We start from the raw sequence: 7,903 nt of genomic DNA on the forward strand, positions 1-7,903 counted from the left end.
TAAGTTATTCTCCCCCTCAGCCCATGCATTTGTTACTTCTCTTTCTACTGTTCCTTTACCTAAGTCCTTGCAAGAAGCCTTATCTGATCCTGAGTGGAGGACAACTATGGAAGAAGAAATGCTAGCACTACATCAAAATGGTACTTGGGACTCAGTTCCCCTTCCTTCTAGTAAGAGGCTTGTTAGATGCCGGTAGGTGTATGTAGTGAAATTCCAACCTAATGGTACAGTTGAAATGATTAAAGCTCGACTAGTTGCAAAGGGATTTACTGAAACATATGGTGTTGATTTTGATGAAATCTTCTCTCTAGTTGATAAGATTACTTTAGTATGTGTTGTTATTTCTTTAGTTGCTATTAACCATTGGCCTCTCTTTCATCTAGATGTTAAAAATGCTTTCCTACATGGTGATTTGGTGGGAGAAGTTTACATGGAGCAACCACCTTGGTTTCTTGCTTAGGGGGAGTATTAGGGAATGGTGTGTGGGTTGAAAAAAGCCTTATATGGCCTTAAATAATCACCTTGTGCTTGGTTTGGTAAATTCATTGAGGCAATTATTGAATTTAGTCTCCTCAGGTGTCAGTCTAACTATTCTATGTTTAGGAAATGATTCACAAGGTATTAGTAAGCTGAAACTGTTTTTACAGGAGAATTTCATACCATTGACCTAGGTAAATTGCATTATTTTATTGGAATAGAAGTCATTAGATCTACCACAGAAATTTCATTGTCATAACACAAGTATACATTGGATTTACTTGAGGAGATAGGTATGTTGGGGTGTAAACCAATGGATCCAAACACTAAACTTGCACCAGTTCAGGGGGAGCTAGTTGAAGATCCTGGAGAATATAGGAGATTGGTTGGGAAGTTGATTATTTGACTATTACTCATTCAGACATCTATTTTACTACTGGGGTGGTAAGTCAGTTCATGAGTTATCCTTGTGTTCCTCACCTTGAAGCAGTGTTTAGAATCATAAGATATCTCAAGGGTTCACCTGGTATGAGTTCTCCCTAGTCACTTGACTATATCAGGAGATAAAAAATAAGGCATTTTTACTTTCCTAGGTGGAATCTTAATCTCTTGGAAAATCAAGAAACGGAATGTTGTTGTGAAGTCAAGTGTTGAAGTTGAGTATAGGACTATGACTCAAGCAACTGGGGAGTTGATGTAGCTTAAAAGTCTTCTTCATGAAATTGGGATACCTGTTAAACTGCCCATTCATTTACATTGTGATAATCAAGTAGCAATCCATATGTCGCGTCAAACCCTATTTTTCATGGGAGGATAAATCATATAGAGGTGGATTTCCATTTTGTTAGAGAGAAGGTTCAAATTGGTGATATCAACAACCCTTTTGTGAAAACTGGAGACTAGCTAACTGATTTGTGGACTAAATCTTTACATTGACATCGTATTGATTTTATTACTAGCAAGCTAAGCATATACACTCCATATTGAGGGGAATGTATTTATTGTATTTGGGGCAGTAGGGTAGCTTAGTATTTTCTTTCTTTTATTAAGGGTACTATCCATAATTTATCATAAACAAGGGTATTTTTGTAAACACCTTTTATTTACACTAATATAAGTAGGGGTTGACTAGTTTAGAGGATTAGTGACTTCTAAACTATTCTCTAATCAGTTTTGACCTATTTCTATTCTCTTAGTCTTCTCCTTTCTCTTTCTCTTTGTTCTCTTCTTTCTCCTTTTTTCTTTTCTTTTCAAACGGTATATATGAAAAAATATATTAAAATTAATATAACGGGATGCATAGATATCATACAATTTTATTGATTATGCCATCAATAAAGAGTCTAAGACACATATTATATATATTTTTACAAATTAATACATGCACAAAGCCATTATTATGTTATTTTCTACTTAAGTCCAATGCATAAACATAAACAACAATTATATTTTAATTATTATATCAGTTATTTTTTATTTTACTATTTTTACATTTTAATGTTAACAAAAAATTCAACTAAATATTAAATTCTCAAATGTTTGATAAACAATATTTTATATTTTTAAATAATAAATATGTTATTGTAAAATGTAAATTTAAATATCAATTAATAATTTATATAAATATATAATCTTAACATAAAATATATCAAATCTATTAAAATTTCAAAGCGTCATATCTTGTGCAAATTCATAATTTTTAATTACTAAAATAATTATTTCATTATTAGTATTTTTATTTCTATCAAAATTTTTAAATAAAAAAATCATTCTTGATATAAATGTAGATTACTAGATTTGTTAGTTTCAATTTAATATTAAATTCTCAAATATTTGTAAACAATATTTTTATTTTTGTAAATAATAAATATGTTATTATTTAGTGTGAATTATAATATTCATAACAATTCATAAAAATATGTAAAAATTTCTAAGATGCATATCATGTGCAAATTCATAAATTTTAATTACTAAAATAATTATTTTATTATTAGTTTTTATTTCTATAAATTTCTTGAGATTAAAAATCTTACAACAAATTAATCGATATCATAAAAGAGGTGACCAATTAGGTGGTATTCATAAAAACTCATGGGGTGTGCTTTGATTGGTCGAAGCTCTTCTAGTACCATGTCTTTTTTGGTGTGATACTTTTTCCCATTTATAAAATACCGACTATGAAGCTTATTCTCTATACTAAATAAAATAAAATTTATTATGTTTCATTTTTTAACACAATAATGGAAGATAGTCTATGGTTTGAAGTTTTATTTAATGCTTGGGAAATAGGTAAGCTAGGTTCAAGTCACCCCATTTGTATTTTTTTGGTAGAGGGATCAAAGATGAACTGGTAGCCTTGTATGTATGGCACCATATTGTTTCGTATTGGCCAATGTAGTATGATGATACTACTTTGACATGCTACGAATGGCAGCTAATGTACTCATTCATAGCATGCCTCGTGCAACTCTCACTCGACATTGGTACGATATGGACCATGTTGATACTTTGAACCTTGGTTTTGGTCCCCCCATTTTAGCAAATTTAATTCAAAATTTTGAGCCAAAATTTTATATCTATCCTTTTTTAATCTCCTCCTTTTTTAATTCTATATCTATCATTTCTTCAATATTTAACACTTTGTCCCTAGAAAATTAGCCAAAAGGCTTATGAAGCTCCTTACCCAACTGCTTTTCTAGACTACAATTAAATGTGCACCTGCATTGCATGTGACAATTTTAGGTAACAAAATAATTTCAGTATTTGTATGAAAATCGATAAAAGAAATGGGTAATTAAAGCAAATTTCAAAGTTTCGATAATATGTATTGTATCGATATATTTGCATACAAATACATATTGTGATATATTTGGAATACGCATGGATACAATGGAAAGAAATGTGTTTACTTGACACATTGGATAAACTCTCACAAATCCCACAAATACATCAATAATAATAATAATAATAACAACAACTTCCATATTTTTTTTGGTAAACAACTTCCATAATTTATATAAAGAGATACATTACAATCAACAAATAGCAAGAGTCTGAAACATATTCATATCATACAATAATTTTACTAATAATATATCAAATAATTTTTAAACTACCAATCCCCTGAAAATTCACTACGAGGTATATGAAGTTGTTGGATCATTGATAAATCCACTTATAGTTCTTCCTTACCATGAAAATCATTTAGAATAAAATAAACTAGCGGAATTGTTACACTGCTATTTGTTACATTAAAAAAGACAATGTTTTCTTAATAAGAAACTTGCAATTATAAGTATTCAAGTCTTGAAACTCATATAAAGACTTAAAAAGAAATCATCATGTGCTCGGTTTTTAAATATTGCTTCAACAAAGCATCTCATATAAAAGAACGCGGTCATACAATGATAGTTTTGAGTTCTACTTTATAGTTGTCCTTTGTTTTACATTGAGAACTCCTAGTTGACCTGGATGATAGGACTATTTGGCCTGGGAACCATCCAGGCAACCGGTTCCATTTTACCCCAAACCTGATCCCTGGTTAAAAACTGTTGAATCGATCAACGACCCATTGACTCGGGTGGTCGAACCATTGACCTGTTCAATGATTTTGACCATTTTTATTTTTAATTATTATTTTTTATTTTTTAATTTTGTTGTCATAATGAGTTGTCCATTCAAATCGGATGGTCGAACCGTCAACCTACAAACCGGTGGCCATAACGGTTTACTTTCCGGTTCATTTTTTTCTAGATGTCAATAATTAGATAAAATAACTTTGTAGTTATAGTCATGCGAAGGGTGGCCATTGCGAGGGATTCCAAAACCTTGAAAGATAAATCCAAAGTGACCTTAAACACAAAAAAAAATGGTAGTAAATCCACTAAATTGAAAAACTCAGGAAAAAAAATCAGAAAATCGAGTCCAAAGTTCTGCTTTGAGACGAAGCTAAACACATATGCAATCAAAGAAAGAGACAAAGCATATCGCCTTGTAAGAAAAATGAAAAAAAAAACCTTGCACAAGAAAACCCAAAGAAAAAATAAAAGAAAAGAAATAAAATGGTGGTAAACCCTAGACCGTTTTGGAGGATCTTGAAGAACAAGACAAAAAAAAAGTAGAAAATAAAAAAAAGGAACATACCTCCATCAAATTGCACACGCTCGAATAAAGCCCACAACAGAAGAAACCTTTGAATAGTGAAAATTCAAAAGCATAAAAAACCATGGTTTTTGAATTGTCATTGACTCGGACGATCCGACAGTTGGACCGTTCGGCCTGGGAACTGTCCAGGTAACTGGTTCTATTTTACCCCAATCCCAGTCCCTAGCCAAAAACCGTTGAATTGGTCAACAACCCATTGACCTGGGAAATCGAACCATCGACCCATTGACTCGTTCAATGGTTTTTGGTCTTTTTTTATATTTTTTTATTTTTTGTTGTCACAATAGGCCATTCGTTCGACTTGGACGATTGAACCATCGACTCAGAAATCGGTGGCCAAAACAGTTTTAAGATAAGATATAAGATGCTATTTGATTCAATAAATAATTATAATTTACCTAAAAAGTTATATTTAAGGCTGATTTTAATAATTATTTTTTAATCAATTTGTTGATTTCTTAAAAGTTAACTGATTAAACATAAAAAAAGTCAACATACACAAAGTAACATGTGGCAAAAGGGGAGAGCACCCCTTTCCTTTTAATATATATCCCAGGGGAGGGAGGCACGAGTCGTTTTACACCTCTAGTGGTTGGGACATCCTATAGAGATTGTCAAAAAAAAAAGGAAAAATCACCATTTTTATCTATGCCTTCAATTTACTTGATCGTTGGTATAGGTCATCTCATTTTCGTCGCATTCCACTTATCCATACCTTCAAATTTGTTTACTATTTTTAGTTCCTTTTATGCTGAAATTCATAATCAATTTAGCACTTCTATTAAAGTTTTTTGGTCTTATAATGCAAAAGAATATTTTTCTGAGCCTTTTAGTCATTCTTTGATTGTCATGGGATTATATGTAAATCATTCATCTTCATTCACACCCCAACAAAACGGTGTGGTTGAATGGGAGATCAAACACTTAATTGATACGACTCGAGCGCTTTTGTTTTAGATGATTGTTCCTAAAGTCTATTGGGTGATGCAATGCTTAGAGCATGCTTTCTTATTAATGGTATGCCCTTGTCTGTTCTTAATGGTGTGTCTCCTTTCTCTCTTTTGTTCCCATCTACACCTCTATTTCCTCTTACTCCTCGTGTCTTTGGTTGTTTATGCTTTGTTTATTGTTTCGATCCCGAATTGGATTCTCATGCTTGTAAGTATATCTTCTAGGTTATTCTCGGACTTAAAGAAGTTACAAGTGTTATAGTTCGTCTTTAAAAATTATTATTTTAAAATTTAAAAATTAAAAAGAAAGAAAAGTATGTAGGAGAGATGTACTGTATCAAAATACAATATGGAAATGTTTTGGACTGGCCACATCCACGAGATATAAGTGTGGCCAAGATTTTGGGCTATGGACGGGGACGGTCCACGAAATATTGTGGACCAGTCCCATTCACGACCAACAAAATGGTGAATTCACCCCATGGCGTGGACCGAAATGGTCCATCCACGAGATGAACACACTATTGAACACCACCTAAGTTGCTATTTACATCTCTTCTAATACAATGTTTTATGAGGATCAACTAGTAAGCCTCTTCATCAAAAGGATTAAATTATATGCAAATGAGTTATATTTGTGAGATGTTGGATCTTTATGACATATGTACTCTAGCTTGAGAGGGAATGTTAAAAATTGAGTTATATTTATTTGCTGACAGCTAGTTAGGTGGTAGGACATATAGGTATTTTTATTTATTTCTTTGTATGTTTTCATGTCCTTTGTTTAAGTAGGGCTATACATGTAATTTGTTCTTTATATTTATAATAAAAGAATGGGTAACTATTAGAGAATTTAGAATAAAGAAATCTCTAACAACTGAACCCTCTTCTTCTTCTTCTTAGTTTTTATTGTTTTTTTTTTTTTTTTGTGGTTGGTCACAATAAGGTCGATATTTTAAACCTTGAACCCAATCATCACGTGTTGGTAGGATTAAATTTTGTATTCCATTTTCATTGTCACTAAAAGTATTTTTTAATTATCATTTTATATTTGCTATGATAAATATATAATATTAGATATGTGCGCAATATTTTTTATTTCTATTTATTTAATGAGTTTTGTTATGTAATTATAACATCATGGGTTAACCCTTTCTATATTTCATTTCCATCATTAATAAAAAACTTCTTATTTGTCATACTTATTTTTGTTTAGCATGATAAAATAATATTAGATATGTGTCCACCTTTTTACAATTTTTATATTTTGTATAGTCTTTATATTTTTATCTATTTTAAAATTTTATTATTTAATTATAACAATATGGGTTAAACCATTTGACTAGGATGGTTGAACCAACTTGCCACCTAGATAGAAGAACAATGTCACTTTTTGGTCAATTTCAAAAACAATTTATTGGTGAAAAACAAAAATATCTTGAACATAGGATTCAATGAGAGAGAACATGAGTTAGCACTTTAAATATAATACTTAATTAATGAGAATTGAATGACGTGAAAAGTATTTTAAATTACATTGCCCCCACAATTAGTAGGGGCACTTTAGTAAAAAATATTTAGAAAATACATTTATTTATATATAGGATGACAATTTCCACCCTACTCAACAAGTACCCATCCTGAAGGGGGCATTTTTTTTTTTTTGAAAAATGGATTTTGGGTGAAAACATGTTTTGGGTAGGATACAGGCTAAACTTGGCCCTCCCTAATCCAAATATTGAATTTACTAAAGTAACCTTAGTGCTTAGAATTAACTTTGTTGTTGTATGATGAATTTATGTAATGTGTTGAATTTAATAATTGTTGGAATGTTAACTTTATTTATTATGTTTGAATTCTGCTGAGTTAGGGTCTGTTTGGACAAACTAAAGTAGTTTTTTCTTTTGGTTTTCATGCTGTAACTTAACTAGGGGCATAAAGGTCTATTCCCTTCTAACTATTGTTGCCCTATATATGTTAATATAAGTTGGCGCCGCCAACACTTTAGCGGCACTGTAGCAGACTCCAAATCTCTCTCTTCTCTTCTCTCCTCTCTTCTATCTTCTCTCTTCTCTCCTCTCTTCCTCTTCTCTTCTCCTCTATTCGGTTGTTAATATGGTATCAGAGCAGTTCTGCTAGGCCTGTGAGTAGATCGAACAAGCTTCAACCTGTTGTCTTCTTCAATTGAGATAAAAAAGTGCAGACCTACGACTAGTACAATTTTTTTTAGTGTTTTTTTTTTCCTTTTCCTTGGTCGTGTACCAAGAAGAAACTATATGACTCCAGACTACTGAATGTTTTCTAAGAAGCTG

This window comes from Nelumbo nucifera, chromosome 1 (assembly GCF_055504915.1).
Source record: "Nelumbo nucifera cultivar China Antique chromosome 1, China Antique-T2T, whole genome shotgun sequence".
NCBI lineage: Eukaryota > Viridiplantae > Streptophyta > Magnoliopsida > Proteales > Nelumbonaceae > Nelumbo > Nelumbo nucifera.